This window comes from Parasteatoda tepidariorum, chromosome 5 (genome assembly GCF_982258835.1).
Source record: "Parasteatoda tepidariorum strain Cologne lab strain chromosome 5, Ptep-v5.0, whole genome shotgun sequence".
Lineage (NCBI taxonomy): Eukaryota > Metazoa > Arthropoda > Arachnida > Araneae > Theridiidae > Parasteatoda > Parasteatoda tepidariorum.
Window position 1 is genome coordinate 44550738 of NC_141759.1, and position 24395 is coordinate 44575132.

The following is a 24395-nucleotide window of genomic DNA, read 5'->3' on the forward strand; positions in this document are numbered from 1 at the left end:
TTTGCTATATCTCTCAAACATTTTAAGTAAATCGAAATTTTTTGCCCGCAACTGCAGGGTTTGTTTTTTTCAAAAATAATTCCGTGTAAAAAATTATTTTAAAATTTCTTCTAGTATTCTTTTATTACTTCATATCATATTTTACTTATTTTATCTAATAAAATATTGTTTTGATGATATACAAATATTTGTGTAATTTTATACTCTCGATTTCGAAATGACAAATGACAAAATGTTTAAGAAATGGGTTGAAATTTTTTGAGTTGGAATTTTTTGACAAATGTCGTATTTTTGAATTTTTCTTTCAATCACTATTCATTTGTGAAATAAACAAAAAGTTAAATTGAAATTAAAGGGATTTTCTAATTAAGGGGCCAAACTTCTTAGACTGCTCACCTGTGAAAATATTGGGATCATATTTCCCTATTAATTCTCAACCCCATAGGATGTAATTTCCCTATTTATTTTTAATTCCCTACTTTGGGATATAATTTCCCTTTTATTATCATATTTCCGTACTATTCCCACCCCCTTGAGATATAATTTCCCTAATGTTATCGTATTTTCTATTATTTCTGCCCTTGGGATATAATTTCTACATTATTTCCATATTTCCTTATTAATTCTGCTCCTTGGGATATGATTTCCCAATTATTATCATATTTCCCTATTATAATAATGTTATTCATATTTCCGGGTAAAAAGCAGGGCTAAAGAGAATACAAGGGCTAGTTCACTCCGCTCTTAGAGCTGAAGCTACGATTTCCCTCCTCATGACGTCACTGTGTCTACAGATCTCGGAGATCGCAAGCAAAGATATGATAACTTTGCATCTTTCTCTTGTAAAAATAAGTTAGACTTTTTCTGGTTATTAGCCTTCAAACTTTACGTAATTAACACATTATTTCCGTTCATAAACATAGTTCAAAAAAAAAACTTTCTTGGTTATTATATTAAAAAAATACCATTTTAAACTTATAAAAATGTTTTGCTAGTTGGTGAAAATGACACGATAAATACTTTATTTTAAAAAGTTCAGTTTTAACTTTAACTATTAAGAAAAATGAAGGCATATATCGACACTTTTTTTATCTACATATTCTTTTATAAAGATAAGTTAAGTTAAATTTAGAATCCCTGATTTTAAAATATGTCGTTAATAGCAATTTGTTCATACTTAATCATTAGGAAACATCAACCTTAAACGCTAATTACTGAAACAAAATAATAATTTAGGTTCATAATGACATCAGAAATTTTACAATTGTTTATAGACATTTAAATTTACGATGATATAATATATAGATATTTAAATTGAAGAGAATATAATTTTTAAAAAAAAATCATAAATATTTAGAATAACTACATTAAAAAATATGTTATGAAATTAGGAGAATTTCAACTATATACTATATATTTTATTTATACTTTTTACTTACATTTTAATTTTCTTTGACTTTATCTATTTTTTAATTCTTTTCACCTGCCTTACTTTATGAAGTAGCGAGGCGGTTTCTATTTAGATAATGAATTTTTTGTAAAAGTTCTTTACGACAGAATAAACGTATTGCGGTTTTATATTAACTGTGTCATTTCGGAATCCATTCTTTACATAGTTGTTCATTTACTTTAGGGAACACGCGAAAAATTATACTTTTTCCTTTTGTTCTTATATCAGAATTTTTGCAAGTTGCAATCGCGCAAACTGGCATTTCGATAATAGTTTTAAATTCTTGTAAATTCACTGCAAAAACTGAGGAAAGTCATTATAGAAAATAACAAATGTCTTAGAATATCTCGCAAAAAGAAATGATCCAATATTAGTTAGAGCTAGTAAGGCCAAACGCTCCGTTCTTGAAGTAAAAGTGCGAGCTTTGCGCCAAAGTGACGTCACTAGAGTGACGTCGGAGGATCGGCGCGGCAAGAGATACTTCAAAGGAGTGAACCAGCCCTTCTATTCTCTTTAGCCCTGGGTAAAAAGTACACTTAACCGGCACTTACGAGTACCGCTGCTTTTAAGCATAAAATTCATTTTTCCGGAACATGTTACAGAACATAAAGTCTGTTATACCGTAAGTTTTACTGTAATAATTACCGTGAAATCACTGATTTTGTCAAATTAAATAAATATTAATGTGAAAATTACGGTATAATATTTTACGATATAAATGGACGTCACGGATGATGCACCTAAAGCGACTTTTCTTTATACCGTAATTTAATCCGTAATTTTTTACTGTGTTCGGCCGCACATTTTTTCTCCCCCCCTTTTTTTATTGGTCAAAAATCTACATCCTGAAAAAAAAGGCATGTTTCTTTAGAGAAAATTTATTCCTTTTCGTATTTGATTCTGTAACTTAGAAGTCAATTGTTTTGAGCATTAAGATTGGAACTTTTTGTATAAATCCCATTATTAGGACAGAAGTTATTCAAGGTGATATCTTTTTATTTCTCACTGAACAGACATTATGTTTGTAAAATGAGGCTTTCTTTAACCACAAATCATTTAGTCTCACAAGAGCGAACACTGTAACACTATTAGTTACGTTAGGTTTCCGGAAAGAAATGATTGGAATTGTATTTTCGGAATAATGTTTAAAATTTCTTTTTAAAGTAATTTTTTTCAACCTTCTATTCTAATATCAACCTCCCCGCATGAATTTAGTTTCTGAAATATTAACTCCTTTGATCCTGAAGTTAAAATTTTTTTAAATATTAATATTTAGTTACGACATTATTTTATGATGGTTAGTTATTACGCTGTAAAATATTTCGCTGTAAAATATGTATCTCAACGCTGAAAATGGTGACAGTTGGATTATTTTAAAGTGGTGTGTAAGAACGCCATACATAATTCTTGAATCTAGTGTTTCGCTATACTAATGTTTTTTACACTACTTAGTCATCACCTTCTACATCAGAAAGCTTCCACACGGTTTCTTATAAGTAGTCTGCGCAGACTATTTAAAAAGCGAACGTGACTATTTAAAAGTCTTCAAATTCATATTTTTTGATAGCAGCTTATATGGTCAACCACCCTACCATGATTTTAATAAAAACTTATACTTAGTGCAAAAAATATTTTTAATACTTTTAATAAAAAATATTTAATAAGATAGATGATCTAAAATTGGAATTGTTCTCCTTTCGGCATAAACCTTAGACTTCAAAAATCTTCCTAGGAGAAAAGTCCAACAGCTTTAAATCGCATGATCCTGGTGGCCATTTTGATCACCAAAATTTGAAATTACAGAATCAGGAAATGACAGAACATTTATCAAAGATTGCTAAACAATAGATACGCGTTTTTTCGTGTGTTGTGCTCTCTTTTTTTAATGAACCTAAACTATCTAACCTAACCTAAACTGCCATGTAATTTCTTTTTATTTTTGTTAACAAAATATTATATCCCAAATAGAACAAAATTCATATCGGGTGTGAATTTTCGGACACTCTTTATAAAACGTTAAATTTGATCAAATCGGTTAAAAATCGAATTAAAAATCTCTCCCATTAGATATCTCTCCCATTTGATTGCCCAATGAAGTCATTTTGACTGCTTTTTAATTTCTATTAGAAAAACAATGATGACACAATTTCTTAGAATTTTGTGACTTTTTGTGCAACACATAATTTTTTTATAGTTAATATTTACTAATAACTTGTTATATAACTGAAAATAACATAAAAAATATTAGAAATTAATTTTATTCAAAATTGTTTATACATTAGTTATTCTTTCACAATACAGTCATTTTGACTGCTTTTGGGCAATATAGGTATTTCAGTCTTTCTAGTGTTAATTGATATTTCCACTTTTAGAGTTAGCAATTTAATTGAACACGTGACATGCAACTACATAAAAAAGAAAACTCTAGAACAATAAATATTTCACATTATTCAAGAACAATAACTAATTCGCTTCATCTTTTTTTCGAAGAAAAAAATAATTTATTTCTTATATTTGAATCTGACACAAAATATAACGAAAATATCTTTTCTGTAAGACATTGAAAAAGTTAATACAAAATGATCAATTTATTTTGACTGACGACCGTTTCTTTGTGTGATTTCCACCTCTTGAACTAAGCCAAAAATTAGATTTTTTATACCTAATTCACGTGTAAAAGAAACCACGGGATACTTTACGAACAAGAACTTTTGACTGACAGTTCTAGATTCTACGTGTCTGACCTAAGCCCGTTCATTCAATTTAAACTAAGAATGTATCCGGTACTATGAGAAGAATGATTCTGCTTTGTATTTTACACTTTCCGCAAAAAAATTTTGTTATCCTATCATTTGTTTAAATAATACCTGTTATTTGCGTTTTTGTAATTCTCAAAGGTGTAAATAACCTCTTAGAGAATTAAAAAATTTCGATTATAAAAGGTATCGGCAATGGCAACTTGGGTGGTCTTTATTTTCTTGGGATTCCGAAACAAAAAGCAATTACAAAAAATGGGAAAATTCAAACTTGGAAGAAGATTCAAATATTTCTTGTCGTGAAAGGTGCTTGCGGGTTCTTCTTTTCTATTCCAAATCCTTATTTGAAATAACGAAAATAATTTCGAAAATAATTATTTTGTACCGTAAACTCATTAGGTTTTTAAAATTCTTAGTATTTATAATTCTAAAGCTGTGTACTGTTAATGTAAATAATTAAAATATTGCAGCCATAACTGTATGGAGTTATAAACACCAATGAACACCCAATCTGTTCTAATGTTCATCAATTGTGATTTTGAAACTGAGACAAGGAAGCAGGGAAGACAAGGAAAATTAGTAATATGCTTATTAAAGTTCGGGAACCACGCTAAAAAATGCCGGCACATTCTGGTCCCACTAAACCCCTGGACATAATTCGTACCTTACTTAAAACAACAAATGAGGTTTTTATGCGCAGATATTTTCTCACACCGAGAACTCATTAAGTTTTTAAGATTTTCAGTTTTTATAATTTTATTACTATTAACTACAGTCAAACCCCGCTATAGTGAACCTTCAAGGAGCCGAAATTTCGGTTCACTATAACCGAGTGTCCACTATATACGTTAGTATAAATTGGAGTTGAAATGAGGACCTTATCAACCCATACTAGTGACCAACCCTTTGACAAATAATGAATAATTACTCATTCCATCTGACAGAAAATGCATATTGATCCCACTGACACCTTGCAGGTGCATCATCTGCCTGGGTTGGAAACATCTACTTGGTTTGTTTAGGGATGGGAAAGTGAGATAAAAGAACAAGAAAAAATGCTTATCATTACATTCCCCTCTATAGATGGTTTTAAAAATCGGTATATGTGTTTATTTTGAAGTAGAAATTTCAAAATTATTACAAAAAAATTAAGAAAAAAATTAGTCGAAGACAGAAAAAAGGTTAATTATATCCAACTTCCTCACTTTTTTGGTTCACTATATCCACAAAAAATAACATTATTCGTGTATAGCAAGGCACGGGACCGAATATTTCGTTCACTATATCCGGGAGTTCACTATAAACCGTTTTCACTATAGCGGGTTTGACTGTATTAGTATAAATATAGCCGGGATAGCCTGGTTGGCAGAGCGCTGGACTCCCGCTTGTGAGAACGGGAGATCGAATTCAGACTCCCCGTAAAGAAAATGATGACTGGAACACGTTAAATCTGTGGGGTCACAAAGTCCTCCATGTTCCCAAATGAATCAAAACCTATGGGGAATTGAAGATTGATCGTTCTCTGGTTCCGGTTAAAATTGCGATATGTGGATGAATGAATGTATGTATGAATGGGTCCTCCCTATAAATAGGTGTGACAGAAGTAGAATTCCTGGTCATAGATGGTGCCACCTCTGTCCTAATGGCCGACTGCAACAACCACATTCGTATAAATAAATTTAATACTGATATATTTTACACCATATTTGTATTGAATTATAACCACCTATAATAACCCGTAAACCCCCTATCCATTCTAATGTTCAACATCAAAGAGCAAAGACTTGTTTTTAAATCCAACCCAGATTTATTGTATAAAGTTAAGATTATGAAGCAGGGCTCAAAAAACGGCCCGCCCGCCCGTCCTCGGCGGTCAAAAATTCCCCGCGGACAACGAATTTCTCGAATCCGACGTCCGCGCGGATGGCCATTTTCCCGTTAATGTTCGTGATACATTTTCAATTTTTGTTATTCGAATTGCTGTTTTCTCTGTCTGGGAGTACTGCAGCGGTTGAAAGGGGCTTTTCAGCAATGAACTTTAAAAAAAAATACACACACATTACGTACTGGTCTTAAACGAGAAGCGCTAAACGCAATTATGAACATCTGCCTAAATGGAAAACCCCTTTCAGATATCTGTGCAGAAACCTCTGTAAACCATTGGCTTGATTGTGGAACTGGCAAACGTCATATTTGATTCATTTAAAAAATGCAGTACTCTCGGATAAATTGACATTCCAGATAACTTGACCTTTGTCATATAATTTATTTCATTAAATGAATAAATTATTTCATAAAAGAAATACTAGGTTACTATTAGTAACCTAGTATTTCTTTTATTACTGTATAATGTAATCCTAGTAACAACTAATTTATTGCGCAATTTATATAAATGTTTGTAATAAATAAGAGAAAATTATATTTTTATTTATTTAGAAGCTACGGGTTAGTTTCAAAGGAGGACGGGTACTTTGTTGAACAAACCGTCCTCGGGGACGGGTAAAATTTCTGAGTTTTTTCGAGCCCTGTTATGAAGTCAAAGTTAGTAATACGTTTATTAAAACTCCGAAACCACGCTAAAAAGTAAAGGAAAGAAGCAGCAGCGCATTCCGGTCCCACAACACCCTTGGCCATGATTCGAACCTGGGTCAACTTGTTAAAAAGCCGAAAATAACACACAAACAAATTGAATGGAGAAAAAACTGAACGAATTCCTCCTCTATGGTCAGACAGATAACTAGGAGACTTTGATCTGTTTTAATGATCTTATAAGCAGGACCCGCGCTGAACATTCACCACCTCGCCAAATAGGATAAAATCGTAAATTCGGTGAAGAAAATTGTGTTTAGGCGAAAATATTGGCGAGTGATTCCTTCTACCGAAAAGAAAATATATATCCCCTTTAATTCTGAAAACAAATTTTAAAAAAATGGTCGAAGGGAAATTTTTTTTGGAACAAATCCTATATTTTTTTATTAGATTACCGTAATTTCCGTTAGATACGCTGTATAACCAATTAGAATTACATTAAGTGGAGATAATGTAAGCAAGAAGAGATTATGTAAGCAAACTACCATAAAATACAGATTACCACGTTCGTTTCCGGATCAGGCTATATCACGTGGTGAGATTTTTTCCCCTACAGTTTGTGTCAATAAAACAAATTAAGTGGTAGCAAGGCACATTATTATCATCCGACTATTTTTGCAGAAAACATTTTTTCTCGTGACAATAACATAAGCAAGAAAGTGACAATAACATAAGGTTGCCTAAGGTTTATCCTATACTGCTCTAAGAAATTATCAAAAATCAACCCCAACCTATTCCTATCCCCCCCCCCCTCAAAGAAGATAAAACATCGACATTTTTCATTCTGTGTGCAATTCATTGTTCCTTTACTCTTTCCCAACGGAAAAATGACTCTTGATTTGAATTTGCATTTTAGAAAATAATTAAATTTATAGTAAATTTGTGTTTTGATTTGAAGTTATTTATGTGAAAAAATTTCAATCTTAAAATTTTGAATTTGACCAATACTTTTAATATTTTGCTAATTTACTGGCTTATAATTTAAAGTCCTTAGTGCGGGCCCAGATAACTATATATTGAGCAATGTAAATATTGATTGATATTGATATAAAGATAATGATGTTGATATTGATATACTTTCATTGATATAAGGTATCACCACGTAATATCAATGAGGTAGTCGGTGAGAGCTGTAACGAACTAACAGGACAACATCGAAAATCAAATCAAGATGCCAGCGTTGAAAAGCGTGTACGGTATCTTTTGAACCAACTCTGGATTTAAATCATTGCTTTTATTCCTATAAGTGAATAAGGACTTGGAGCAATTTAATGTTAAAGCTCATTTTCAAGTTTTTTAGGCGAGTGAGCACATATAGTGGACACATGACAATTTCTCTATGTCTACAAAAGGATCTAATTGTGTACTGTGGCACCATTTAGTGGAGATTCATGAAACTTATACAGTACCTATCTGAAAACAAAACTAAGAAACAGATATAAACTTTCATTTTTTTATTAAAAAGACTTATCTCTATATCTTCAATTTTAATGTCCTTTTCTTATTTTAATAGTAGAATTTTTCTTTCTATGAGACTTGTCATTGTTGCAGAATAAAGCACCTCATAATAAGTAAATTATTAAATCATCTGGTAGTAAGTAAAATATTGAAATTTGTAAATTTTCATTAAAAAAATGTTTTATGTGAAAAAATAAGGAACCTTTACTCCTTTCAGTCCATAGAAATTATTAATCAGTAGTTTTATTAGACATTTATAGTGCAAAAACCTGTTCATATTGTGGATTTTTTAAGTGTTGGTAAATTAGGAAAATTGACATATGATCCTTATCGTTATTTTGCTTCCACTTTTAAATGCAATCGACAATTTTGTCAGATAGATTTAAAAGTTGAACTATTAAATACTTTCAGTACTTTAGTATGACCCATAGTGATCTTGCACTAAAACATTCTTAGATTATACTGGCTTTCTGTTTTAAAAGACAAAATCCTGCCGATGCGAAAATATTTTCTTAAAAATATAACTTTCTTTTGAAATTGTTGATACAGTCAAACCCCGCTATAGTGAACACGGTTCATAGTGAACGAAATGTTCGCTTCCGTGCCTTGCTTCATACGTATGTATAATTTTATTTTTTGTGGATATCGTGAACCAAAACAAGAGAGGAAGTTGAATGATATGAACTGTTTTCTGTCTTCGACTGATTTATTTTCTTCATTTTTTTGTAATAATTTTAAAATTTCTACTTCAAAATAAATACATATATCGATTTTTAAAACCATCTATATATAGCATGGAATGTAGCAATAAGCATTTTTTCGTGTTTGCTTCATTAGGGAATACCATAATTGAATTGGTTCAGCATTCAAAGAAACCGCAAAAATCCACTATCTGGACAAATGCTTCAAGTCTAAGTCAATGAATTTGCTAAGCAATTTAGGAAGACTACCTTTATGTGCTCGAATGGCTGATTAGACAGGTTTAAAAAGCGGAATAACATAAATTCAGGAAAAATTATCGGAGAGTCAGGAAGTGTTTCCACATCAGATGTTGAGGATTGTTCATCAGCTGAAGATTACTAATTTCTTTTTGCACGCAAGACGAAGAGTATTAAAAAATAAAAGTTTTGTTACTTACGTATTATTTTAGAGTCATCTTTGTATTTCATTTTATCGGTCATTTATTTAAATAATGTGTAACAAAAGGGAGAAGTTTGGAACCATTAGTTAAAATTGCTTGAGGAACGGGTGTAGTGAAGTCCCGGTTATTGTGAACAAAAATGTCGATCCCTTGAAGGTTCACTATAGCGGGGTTTGACTGTAATTAGATAAGCAATAATATTCATATGCAATAGAGCAAAATTAATTTTAAAAATGAAAATAATCGCAAATTTTTTTTTAATGCACTGCAAAAAAAAAAAAAAAAAGATTCTGAAAATATCGATATTTTTGTCGCGTTATTACGGTCCATTGAATTCCATTGCCTTTTGGATCCCTTCCCCATTCAATCCCGCTTCAATTTCGATGTGTCGTCTATTTTGATCGAGACTTTTCTTCCCATTTCTTATTTTATTTTATTACAGTGATATATTTTAATGATCCTAAATATGTGGGCAAATCTCAGGAATTAAGCGAATTCGATCTATTCTCTAGGTTGTCCACACCGTAACCTTGTCAAACCGTAACCTCGGGATTAATTAATTGAATTTAACATAATAAGGACATCAAAATTTTCGATGTTCACGATTATTTTCTGATATTTTATGCATTTTCAAGCAATTCTGGAGGTGTAAAAACAGTATGCCTATTATTTTTTATTATTTTTTTTATTATCAAAAGTTAAAGGTTTTAGAGATCTGCATATATATATATATATATATATATATATATATATATATATATATATATATATATATATATATATATATATATATATATATATATATATATATATATATATATACTAAGTATTTAAAGATTATAAAGTTCATAATTAAATATCCAACTTATCCAGAATATTTACGAGAATATTTATTATTTGATGTGAAATTATCCATTTGGAAATTGCAGATTCTTAAGGGTTTTATACACTCCTATAAAATTAGCGCAATACAAATTCCCGGGCGTCAAGTCACCATAGTGTTGTTTTCAATTCCCTTTTGTTAAAACTTGACAATTTTCGAGCGGCTGGCTTCTAAAGATTAATCATGTCACCTAGAAATTTTGAAGTAGAATTTTAAAATTCTCACCATAAGTATGGAAGAAAAGTTATTAATAAAAGAATCTTTAAGTGATATCTATATATGGATATTGATTCTTTTACTATTGAAAATTATATATTACGGATTAAATGCATTTCTATAATGATGAAAGTTACAAATTAAAAGTTATTTCTATCTATAATTATCAATTAAAGATTTTTTTTATACATTCTCAGAACAAGTAGTTCAACATTAAAACATAATATCGATACATTAACTCGGAATGTGATGCAATCTGCAGACTTAATCAGGTATAAAATTGAATAATGTTTCTCATCAAATTGAACTATAGTATATGATTAAGTTTGTACCATTGCTTGTAGTTAAGTATTAAGTTTGTAGTTTGCTCAATAGCAATATTCAATGCGCTCCAACACTTTGTATAATGTATTAAAGAAAGTTATAAATTAATGAATCATTATATGTCTATACTATTGAAAGTTTTACGATTTAATACATTTTTTTAGTAATAAAAAAGGAAAACTATTTAATCAGTATATCCCTATGCTATCGAGAGATAATAACCAATAACAGTGTAATTCAAAACAGTATGTTTCAAAACCAATAACAGTGTAATAGTGCAAGTTATTAATTAGTGAACTAATATATTTCTTTGTTCAGAAAGTTATTGATAAATTTAGCAATTAAAATAGTTCTCTAAACCTTTTTAAAAGCAAGCTGTTTTTAATAATATAATATTGTATTTGTATAAATTATAATGAAAAAAATAAATTTTATTTCTCATACCCTGAATTAACTACTTACTGCTTCTTGCGAGAACTTTTTTTTATTTATTTTGCTTGTGCTATTTTTTGTGCAAATTTCCACGATATCATTGTTTAATAAGCTCACATTTTCTTAATATTTTCTTAATAAATTAAATATTTCTATAGTTGTTAAAGTAACAAATCAAGTATTTAAAAAAAATGTGTATAAAATCAAGGATTATTTTGGGAAAACTTTGGACCAGACCGTGGACCCTTCAAAATTATTTTATCGTTAAAATGGATTCATAACAAAATTGTTAATTCATAAATATCATTAATTAAAATTATTTGTTGATTTTTCACAAAAACAAATCTCTTACAAAAAGTTCAGAACATTCGTTAATAATTATGAAAATGAGAAAATAATTTGTTTTTTAACTATTGAAATTTATATAATAAGTGCTTAAGTTATAATAACGAATAAGATTATATTAATTATAATAACGAAAGATAAGATTATAATGATGAAAAGTATAAATTAATGGTTCGAAAATTCCACCTTTATGGTCCCCTGAATTTTAATAAGATGTTAAGTGATTAAAATTGTTCACTATACTTATTTTATTTATAAGTAAAATGTTTTTCAAAAAATATTAAATTTATTACATTCTAAACTATTACATTTATTTTTTAAATTACAAAATAAATTGTATTGCTTTTCATCCTGCATTATTTATGACTACATATTTTTGCGTGCATGATCAAAATAGTTTAATTATTATGCTGCTTTCATCAGGATTAATTTTTAAATCCAAAGGGATTTTTTTTAAATCTCGAAACTATTATATTTATTTAAGTTATAAAATGAATTTTATTTATCACTCTGAATTAATTCTGACTGTATATTTGCATGCATGATCAAAATTTGTAAATTAAACTGCGTTCCTCAGGTTTAATTTTTAAAGCCACGTTTTTAATCTGAACTATTATATTCATTTAAATTATAGACTTAATTTTCTTGTTTATCATCTTACATTAAATGTGGCTGCATATTCTTGCATGCATCATCAAAATATGTAAATTAATTGCGTTTTATTCATCAAGATTAATTTTTGAAATAACATTTCTGGTCGCCATTTAACAATGAATCATGCAATGATTTCATGGATATACTTTTTTATTTAGACCGACCACATCGACTCAAAGGGGTCAGATTTTATTTTATTAAAAACAAATCACTTAAATGCTGTTCGTGCGTTCCAAATTTCGAAACTCGGCGCATCACACAAGACACTTTTCCCATATGGCGGCCTTCTTAGCATACAACGCATTGGCGACATCAAAAGACCGCCGCCAAGAAACCATGACTGGTTTTCATGTAATGGACATTCGCGTTTAGTCGGCGTTGGTCATCAACTTCCTGGTAGGTCGTGAAAGTATAAGAACATAAATGACACAAATGGTGTTTATTTGTAGAATATTAGTAAGCGGATATCTTAATATGAATATAAGCAGAATGACCTTTTCTTTATTTCGTATTCGATTGTATAAATACATTCTTTAGGGTTTAAATTTATTATTTATTTTTTTCTTTCTTATTGTGGGCTGGGGATGGTGGATATCTACACATGACTATTAAATGAGTTGGTAAGATTCTAGAAGGCATAAATTTATTAATAAAATAAAAATAAATATTGCAAAAAATGCTCGTATATAACAGAAACTATTGCATCAGTGGGCGAACATTTTTTTTCCTTATTACATTCCTTAAAAGTTATATTACACTCACTCTTTTATTAGTGTTTAAAAACATCAACTCAGTAATGAGATATTTCTTGCACAACAATTTTTTTTGTATAATATTTAAAAAAATAATATATAAATACTTGTTTTTTAAATTTACATTGCTAAATACGCAGGTTTTTCAGTCCAATTATGAAAATTTTCATAATTTTTTCAAATATTTAATGTAACTATAATTTAAAAGAATATCCAAATTTTGTCAAAAACTTCGGTGTTTAAAAGTTTTATGTTCAGTTCAAATTAGTTTTAGTACAAGGTATAAAAAATGATGACTAGATTTTGATGACATTTTTATTTGTATTTATTTTCATTTTAAATTCTTTTTCAGAGAATTTTAAAATTTTGTAAAGATTTTTATTATTATTTGATATTTTCAAGGAAATCTTTTTACATTTTTGTGCACTTTTTTCACATTTTCCATTTTTTAAGATTGTTTTCAGATCCTACTTTTTTATTAGCTCAGTTTTCTCACGGCATTTTTGTCCTCAACTTTATAATTCTCATTCTCAAGATCTCTTGCATTTTTGTCTAGCCCATTAGCTACTTCTTCCCATAAGTAACATTTATTTAAAACTTCAATGAAAATCGAACCAAGATTTTTTTAATGAACATATTTACTAAAATTATAAGTGAATTTTACAAAAAAATAGTGGTTCAGATTGAATTTCCTGTTTTATTAAAATAGATTATTTTCTTTAAGTTTGAAAATTTAACTTTTTTAACTTTTAAAAAAATTATAATAAATAATAATAAAAAGACAATAACAAATAAATTCAAATAATAATAAAAGAGGTTATTAGCTTTTTTTTCATTTTTTGTTGAAACGGTGAAGCAAAAATTTTTTTTAAATCATCAAGATCTACTTATTTACATAAGTTACAAGAAAAAACAAATATGTGTTACGTATGTTACTCAACAAAAATGAATTTGACGGCTATCTTTGCTTAACTGTAATTTAACTGTAACTGTAACTGTAACTGTAACTGTAATTTAAATTAAAATTAATTTGCGAATATGATTCCAAACAAAAGCAATTGTTAATCTTTATTGTTAAGTAAAATCCTCTTGGGGCACACATATTAAGTTGAGACGAAGGAAGAAATAAGGGACTACTATCTTACATCAAGAATCACGTGTTTAATTCTCAGTCATTTTCGTGGATAAGTCCAACAATTTCTTAAAAAAGATTATAAATTTAATATGAAATATCCAAATAAGTCACTTTTCGCAGAATTTTGGTTCTTCTGTTGGTGAAGCCCTTTCCTCGGATGTAACATGAAATGAGGTTTAGTATTTAATTACAGCATTAATTAATGAGGTTCATCATTAAAAGGTTTCATTTCAGTTGCTAAGTGCTGTCCAACTATCACGAGAAATATTTACAATGAAAGTTTGAGGTTATCTGGTACAATGGAAGCAAGGGTGAAAACAATTCCAATATGGAAATATTGAAGAAATGACATGACCTCAATTGAAGTGATTTATCATCGTAACCACAGAAACTGCCAAGATGCGAGTCTGGAGACTGAAGAAGTTCTCGTGATAGTCAAAGAGTAAACTATCTTCCGTCTTGTTTGAAAGAAAAGAAGACTTAGTATATACTAGCATATATATATATATATATATATATGCTAAAACTATTGGTTCCATTTCTCCCAAATTGAGGATATTTCGGGGTTTAGAAATCCAAATCCGACGAAAAAAGAGTATGTTTGTTTAGAAAAGGAATGTAGTTGTGTCTGATTTCGTAACTTCTGCAACAATTAATGATTTCTGCAACAATTAATTAGCATACTTGAAATCGCCCCTTCGAACCATTAAGAATGAGTCCTAGAGCGTGACGATCCGATCGTTTGATCAAAAGTTATTCAGGGTGGTCCGCTTTTTTTAGCATTCTGAATATATATATATATATATATATATATATATATATATATATATATATATATATATATATATATATATATACGAAAATTAATAAAAAAAAAATAATTATTCATTTTTTAAAAAAAAATAATATTGAACTTTTTCTAATAACTAGTGCAACTATTTGAAAGAAAAATTTATGCATTCATAAATTCCATTTTTGCACTTGATTCTTCCGAAAACTAACTTATCATATATATTTTTATTCTAGCTGTATCAGATATTGCTAACTCTTGCTAAAACTTAACATGGAAACTTTATATTTAAATGTAACCAATAAAGAGATGCTCCTGTCTAGCATTTTAAGTAGTTTGAAAAGTATTCCTAGACTGAAATTTTCTAAAGGATACGGCCTTTTGTATTGCAAATATTTTTGACATTAGCCGACTTCTGATCCTTGATCTTTTTCTCTTGCCTTATTATATGTGAACTTGAGTCCTTATCAACCTACCTTCTAGGTATTTATGTTTGATTGACATATAATATAGCAATGTTATGCCAAAAGGTTGAAGATTCAGGATAAATTTGCCTGCAGGAGCTAGAAATGGTTTATGAGTTATAAATGAATATGAAATAATGTTCTCATGTCTTGGTATGCGAATATCTATGTTTTTATCTAGGAATTTAATGATAAAAGCACAAAAATAAATTCCGATATTGCCTGTTTTTGGTGAAGTTCAGCGAAGAAAAGAATACTGAAAAAATACCGTACTCTTTGGTAATAAAATTTTTGACAAAAAAAAAAACAAACAAACATTATTCTGCAAAATAAAACTAAGATATTCGGTATTTAAACATATGGTAAAATATACCGTATTCTTTTATTAATTGTTCTGTTCATACGATAACAATTTACCGAAATTTCTAGTTTTTTAAAAATTATAGCTCTTATTACCACAAATTAATAAGAAATAAAAAAAAAGAACTAGTAACATATTTAACTGAATAAATAGTTTTTATGCCAGGCTCTAAAGTATCATGCAAAAATTACTACATTTACTATATTTAATCAGATATTACAAAGCTGAATTTTATTGTTAATTTTAATAAAATCATTACCAAGGAGCTTGTTAAAAATAACCGAGCTTTTAGTGTTCCCATTTAGCCCTACATTATTATCAGCATATCAATAATTAAAATTTAAGATTAAAAATAATGAAGATCAATGATTAGAATAATATGAAAAATTTTTTTTTTGAATACAGAAATTACTACATGTCTTTAAAGTGACTACCAGTTCTTAAAATTACTAATTTCTAAAAAATATCAGTTTTCTGTCCCTAACACGATTAAAAAAAGAATTTACTCTTAAGATTCGAAAAAAAATTTCTTACTTTTAAATCTTATATAATTTGCTACAAAGTTAAAACTTATTTAGAAACCAGACGTGGCATTCTGATTCCCCGGATGTGAACTGATATTTCAAAACTGACTTCCAACAAACTTGTTATGAGCTATCAATTTCTTTTCTTCGTCTTAAAATGCTGTAAAAAATACTTATATTAATGAAATATTTTCTAAAATGCATTTGGCAACAAGCTTAAAGCTGTCTACGTAAATATTTAAAGGCATTTCTGGAAAAACAAAGTTTTTTAATATTTTGATTCAAGATCCTAAAATAATGAGAATTTTTGTTTTGAAATTTTGTGAGAGTTTTATTTGACTTTATTTACTGTGTTTTGGAAGATAATTATGTTTTGATTTAAATATTTGGTAATTTTTCATTTATGCAAATAAAAAGAAAAAATTAGTAAATCTGCTGTTTTTTTATGTTTTAAGGCATAACTCAGAGAGTTTTTAAAATTTTAATAAATCTATAGCTTAGGACACAGATAAGAGTAAAAATAATCTAAAACTGGTACTGAAAAGGAGATTTAGTTTTATTCACTAGAATCGAGTACACAGTGTTAAATTAAAATACGACTACAAAACTACAGAATATTTCTAAACTTTATTACCTGTAAACATTATTTTATGACATACTTCATCGAAATGTTGTCATTATAACCTGACAATAACACTAATTAATAGGAATTAATTTACAAAACACATTAAAAGTCTTAAAAACATTTTGTCCTTCAGGCCAATGGACCTTAAATGGTGTTCTTCCTGGAACCCTAGGATTCCATGGAAGATTCACAGGGGTTCCGAAAATTAGAACTTTTTTCCCCAGTAAGGATTTTTGAAACCTGTAATTATATTTAAATTCAGCCAATTATCCTCAATTTATTTAAAAATGTTGTCTATTTTTATGAAATTTAGTGAATTGCCAAATAAAATAAAAATAGCAGTATGAAAAAAAATTGAATAATGTATTAAATAAACTCTGAAAAGGATATGCATTAATAAAAAATTGCATCAGTATTTCTCATCAAACTTTTCTATTCAGAATAAAAACAACTACATTCAAAATATCACTGTTTCTTTGATAATTCTAAATGTTTACTATAGTTTTTTCGAACTCATAATTCATCTAATTTTTTTAATTTTCATGCTTTGCTACGCCAACAAATTCAGAATTAGACTCGAAGAAGCTCCAGATACGTGAACTTAACAACAGGACATAAAACCTAATTTTAAAACTGAATTTGATTAAACAATGAAAACGCTTTTCATTAAATATTTTCAAAACAATTAAAAAAATTTCTCAGTTAGTAAGTTTCCAGCTGCTAATGAACGTTATTTACAATGTGGGGGTTCTGCCGAAAGTATCTTTGTCATTTAGGGTTCAATAGCCGAAAAACCAAATTGAGAACATTTGCGTTTGGCACAGAAAACACTCTATCTTTTTTTTTAGAAAAAATTTACTCAACATTGATCCGTAATATCGGCACCTTGACTCACAATGTGGGAAAAAAAACTTGTTTCTGTTGAGGCGAATCTTAACGAAATTAATCGATGCAGAGTTGGAAAAATATTTGGTCCGTTTTCATAATCTAGTATAAAACCGCTATGACTGGACCTTTCTCTACCAGCAAATGAGACCGAAAGTATTGGTCATAAAGTGGTGTTCTTTTATGACCGATTTGGCTATAAAAGAATCTTTGAACACGAATAGACTGTGTTCAAAAACGTTCGATTCTTCTTTTTGAATAGGAAACACTTATAGTCTATTTTCTAAGAAAGGGTGCCGCGCTGAATAGTTTAAATTTCGAGCTCTAGAGTTTCAAACAGTAATCAGAATTGTTAAAATGTGTATAAATCAAACAGTTTAATCAAAATCATAAAGGCATGTAAAATTAAAAAATAAATAAATAAATAAGAGTGAAAATTTCAAATTTTGATACACGAGGTGGAATCTTTTTTAATAAAATCATGAACCCTGTTTTTGCACAAAGCTTAAAAAAAGTTTAAAGAAACGAACTAGTTTTTCCCCCCTAAGATCAACATTTACAATGTAGGACATTTCGAACTAAGAACTCGTTTTTAACGTTCTTTTCTCAGTATTAATATACAAAAGATGTTGATTCATACTTAATCAATGCTGATATACAACTTTCTAGTTGACTTTTTTACCATATCATTAATTTTTTATAAGATTTATAACCTAGTCCCTAAGCAATTTAAAGAATGACACATTTATAAGGAATTGCAATAGGGTTAATAAAGGGACTTTAAAAAATAGTAAATAATTTTAAAAATATAGATACATTCAATGTTTAACCTAGCGTATTTCGTAAGCTAGTTTAAATGTCTTACGCCTTACGAAATGATGCTATCATTTTATCATGCACGATTGAAAAAAATAATCAGTATTTTATATCAGTTAGTTTCAGTCTTTAGGCTTACTTCAACAAGCCATCATGCATGCAGTCTAAATAGAGGAAATTATAAATATTGTTAAATTAGCCTGATTTATTTCAGGCAGGTTGCAATGTAAAATGAAATTTTTTCCAATAAGTCGAAGGAAAAAAAAACGATTAGTTAAAGTAGGTTCCGATGAAAGGAGCTCTGAGCGATTATAAAGATAAACATTGCTTAGTGTCAATTGTTAGAATAAAGAATATTCTATACGTTTAGAAAACAATAATATAAACCGTATTTTAACTGAACCGCATAGATTTCTCTTAAACAATCTCATTATGAAATATGTCGGTCTCTCCATTAATCCCGATGGCTCAGGGGATAGAGCGGTCGTCTTTCAACCAGATTCGAATCCCAGTCGGTACGAATTCCGCATCCGGCTTGCACCAACCACAGTGCTGACTTGAAATATCCTCAGTGGTAGACGGGTCATGGGTTAGAGTCCCCTTGCCGTTAGGCTAAACGTGGAAGGTTCTTGTGGTTTTCCTCTCCATGTAACGCAAATGCGGGTTAGTTCCATCAAAAAGTCCTCCACGAAAGGCAAAATTTCTCCCAATACTCGATCCAGAAGTTCCCTTGTCTTCTAGATTGGGTTCAATATTACAAGGCTGCGGAGTTGAACATTAGTAGTCGTAAACCCATAAAATTGGGTCGACTGTTCAACGACGGTTATAAAATAAAATAAAATAAGTCGAAAGAAAAATTAAACGATTATTTAAAGTACGTTCCGATGAAAGGAGCTATGAACGATTATAAAAATAAACATTGCTTAGTATCAATTGTTAAGACTAAAGAATATTCTATACGTTTAGAAAACAATAATATAAACCGTATTTTAACTGAACCGCATAGATTTCTCTTAAACAATCTCATTATGAATTATATCGGTCTCTCTATTTTTTTTTTTTTTTTAACTTCTGTCTCTTACCATCTCGTTGTATTCACTTGTTTTCGCCGACTATCGGTTTTTCGTGAGTTTCCATCGTTCTTAATGACTTAGTAGGCGTCTGTACTACGTCAAATACAATCAGATCTTGAGAAAGCTTCTTGAAGCTCACACATTGATGAGGCTTATGGTAAGTATGTCCAACTGATGTCCTATAGGTGATTGATGTAGATTTGTCACCAATCCGTGGTTTTCCCGCCTATTTAACATACAACGGACTTTTGATGAATCTTCAAAAGAAACCGCTGGGCCATGAAAACATATTTTTTTTATGTCTAATAGAAGTGTCGCATTTATTGGCCCACTTCCTGTGGCCATTTTACGCTCCGTGAATAACGTTCACGAAAAAGTAAAAAATGATATAGATGTGTTTTGTTGAATTTGTTTTTTTTTTTTTTTTTATCCGCATCGATATTTATTCAAGCTTTTTTGTTAGTTGACAGATCAATGTTTTTTTCACTTTAGTATTATCACCGAGGAAGAAAGTTATTGTTCACGGTAGTTTAAAAACAAATAACTTATCATAGGCTTGTAGTTTATGAATTTATTATCTGAAAATGTTATAGTCAAGTGAATACTTCAAGGAAAGTTTTCAGCTATGTATCCGTAAGATTTAGTACATAATTTTAAGGTACATTAATACTTTCGGATAAAAAAATTTGGTTGATAAATTTATAATTTTAATTTAATCATGTACTATGAACTGATATATTAGATTAAAGAATTAATGTATTGAAAATTAGATTTTTTTTACTTGTTATCGAAGATGCCAACTTGCTCCGGACAGCGGATAAATATTTTCGAGTGGTAGTTTTTTAATGTATGATTCTTGGCTTAATAAATTTGATTTATTAGGTTTTTTTCCACCAATATTTTTAAATAGTTAAAAGGTTTATATAATTCGCCACTTTATTATATTTCAGTCTTGTTAAACTTTTTAAAAAGTAAACAAAATTAGCCAAATATCTGCAAATTTTAGTTTGAAGTTATTTACCGTTTTTTAAATTATTTTTGCTTGCCCGGAGCAGTTGCCATCTCTGAGTTATAGGGGATAAGATTTTATAAAAATTCGTTAAAATAAGGCCTTTTAGTAAGTGCACATAAATTTGCTAAAAATTGATTTTTTTTTATCACCGTCGTCGAACAGCCCACCAAATTTTGAATTTACGACTATTAATTTTAAACTCTGCAGACTTGAATTTTTAAACCCAATCTCGAAGACAAGGGAACTCTTGGATCAGTAATTGAAAGAATATGTTTTCGTGGAGGACTTTTTCATGGAACTAACCCGTATTTAGTAACATGGAGAGGGAAAACACGAAAATCTGCCGTGGTTAGCAAGGGGACTTAAACCCAGGATCCGTCTACCACTGAGGATATTTTACGTCAGCACTGTGGTCGGTGTGAACCTGGTGCGGAATATCAATCAGCCATCACTGGGATTTGAACCCATCATAGTCCTTGGGAGACCCACCTCATTGGGAGATGAATGCTTTATCTTCTGAGTCACCACTGCTTACTTTATAGTGTTTGTAAATATTGAACCAAGAAAATAGACTGTGTACTATACATAATATTAACTTTAAAAAATTTACTTTGATATCTCAACGTATTTGGCATTAGGGGGACCGGAAAGTAACGCCATTTCGGTGCATGTTATCAAGATTTTATTTTTAATCAATAATGTGTTCACCCTCGTTAGCAACAACCTTTCAATGACGTATCGAATATGGGTCGAAAAAAATGAATTGGTTTTTTAAGACTAACAAATGTTGCTTAACGAGCCGAAACGACATTACTTTCCGGTCCCCCTAATATAATCGTTCAAAAATTAGTTCTTTTTTAAAATAACTATAAAGTTTAAGTTAATAACTAATAACTCTAAAATAATAATAAATAAAGTTAATCAATACAAAATAAGTAAAGTAACTATGAAGTTAAGATAGTTTGATAAATTATTGCATAGTCTATTCTCTGGACTTGTATTGACAAATATTTATGCAAAATTATGCATTATGCTTGGACAAATATTTATGCAAAATTTCAAATAAATATGACCATCAAAATTTTAAATATAACATTTTAAAACATAGATGTGAAAACAAATGTATGTTTTCTTGCATGTGAAAACAAATTTTAAGATATTAATCTAAACAGACAAAACATAGCATATTCGTCTATGGTAGGGATTATGAAACTTTTTCGATCAAAGTGTCAGTACCAGTTAAATTATGGTTCATTATTTTATAGTGTATTATATATTTTGTCACTTGATAGATTTATTTCTGTGAGCCACTGCTTTGAGGTCGAACCATAGAATTGCGTTATGCTATTATATTTACTGTATTAGTTATTAAATAGCGTTAAATTAGAAACAATGCAGTTTCTTACAATTGGCTATATAGAATTCATTGATTAAAACACCTGCTCTCAACATTGTCTCCTTAGACTTCTTGAAAAACCTATTTTTTATGATTTAATATTTTACTTTGAATTCCCCTTTCCCCGACAACAATGACTTGTTTCAGTCGTGGTTTGGTTACTTTTTACTTACATGATTTAAATGCCTCCTGCGTAAGTACAGTAGTAAATGAGGCTTGCCTTTAAGGTTAGGTAAGCGTAACTTGCCGGCAAACCCAATTCTTGGTGGTCTTTCTTTTTTTTCCAACGAGGTTTGACAAATGGTGCGAAAAACTAAACATTTTCTTGGCAAAATAGTAAATGAAACGCACGGATATTGTTATGGTTTTGTGACTACAATTTTGATCCTATTGTTATAAGTATTAAAATAGTGTTTTTTTATTTTTATTGGTTTAACTTTATAATCTCTTATATCTTTAGTAATCTTATTACTTAGGCCATTTTTTTCCCTACCTAAACATACCTGTTGAATTGCAGATAACATTTACGCCGGATACACACCAATTACTTTCTCTTTTATTAAAAATTCTGTAAAAAAATAGTAATAATAAGGAGATGCAAAAATTTCTTATGTGCAACTTTCATCCTTTGAAAAACTAACAAGCAAAAGTCGAATTTCACTGAAATCCATCCAACACTTTTGAGAAAAAGTTTCAAATATGATTTTTGTCTTTATGGACTTGAAAGCAAAACATAAAATAATTTTTTCATGCTTCGATATCTTTGCAAAAACTTTAGTTATCGCAAATTAATTGTTTTATTATACTTAATTTAAAACTTGACATTGAAAAATGTAAGTGAAAAACAAATTGTGATGTTGACTGCCACGTAATCACTATATAACGATATTTTATTTCTACACTGAGGATGGTCAAAACTAAAGGAATATGGTTAAATTAACAATTTTTGTGGCTATGTGGGAACATCAAAAAACTTGTTAATTTTTATCGAAAAGCTTTCGTGCTCATTTTGGTAAAATTAACTACAACATATGGTTTTATATTATAAGATGCAATTTAGTAAATGTGGAAAACTTGGTAATTTATTCATGATACTTTAGAGAATAGCGTGAAGACCATTCATTCAGTTAAATTTACTTTTCAGATTTGTATTGTTTAGTAAATATGTGGTACTAAGAACTATAATTTCAAACATTAGAATTGCCAGTAAACAGTTATCATTTGAGCAAAAAAAAAAAAAAATTGTTTAAAAACTGTATATTTTGGTTTTATTAACACGTTGAATGCCACTCTAATTTTACATGGCTTGCTCATCTGGCCACACGGTAAATAACTACAAACAAAATTTGCAAATATAGACAGAATTTGCTTGTCTATAAAAGGTTTAGCCTGACATATCTGAAAAAAAGTGTTGAGTTCTTAAGTGTTGCTTACGAATTCTTTAAAAATAGTGGCGGATAAAAATCTACTAAATTGAATTTATTATACCAAGAATCACAATAATTAAGTAAATTTTGAATAAATTTTTTGTAATTCCATAAAAGAGTGTAAATTTTATAGTTCTATATCATGTTATGCGCTGTCAGCCAGCTGTTTTTCGCGGCCTATGTGAAAGGTCAGTGTCAGCAAGCGGTAGCAGACGCTGCCTGAATGTAATTTCAGTGTCAGCCACCGGTAGTTGACGCAGCCTAAATGTATTTTCAGTGTCAGCCACAGGTGGTTGATGCGGCCTAAATGTAATTTCAGTGTCAGCCACCGGTGGTTGACGCGACCTAAATTAAAAGTCCAGTGTCAGCCACCGATGGCTGACACGCGCTCAACGTGTTAACCAGAATTATGTTTTTTTACCCATAAATGTCATTATCATACAGTACGTTGATTTTAACTGAATTTTGCTATCCGTGTGTTAGTGTGTTATCCATTTGTTTTTCTTACTCCAGTCTAGCCAAACTTTGTACAAAACTTTGTTCAGAATTTAAAAGCATTCTGAATTTAAAAGTTATTCTGAATACAAATTATTTGCAATGCGCACAAAAAGAATTCTTCCTTATATCAGAAATGAAACACATAAAAAATTTCTTTGGTAAATTTTAAGAGTGTTCATAATTGTTCGTTTTATTGAAATATTAACTGGATTCTTATAAAAAAATTTTCTTGTTACTGATAAACCTTGATTCAATTTTTCTTTCTCAGAGCATTTGAATTTTTCTAATTTGTTTGAGTGAAAAGTAGTTAAATTGTTTGAAAAAAAAATTTCTGCTGTCAGATTAATCAAAGTAGCTCTACTTTCTGTTACGTTAGAAAATGTTAAGCT

The 24395-nt window shown here is 29.4% G+C and overlaps 1 protein-coding gene across 4 annotated transcripts in view; it reads left to right on the top strand.

Annotated features, from left to right (window-relative positions):
- Positions 1–24395, top strand: part of LOC107436601 (thyroid hormone receptor beta) — a 78712-nt gene that overhangs the window by 37401 nt on the left and 16916 nt on the right. The gene's annotated exons all lie outside the window — the stretch shown is intronic.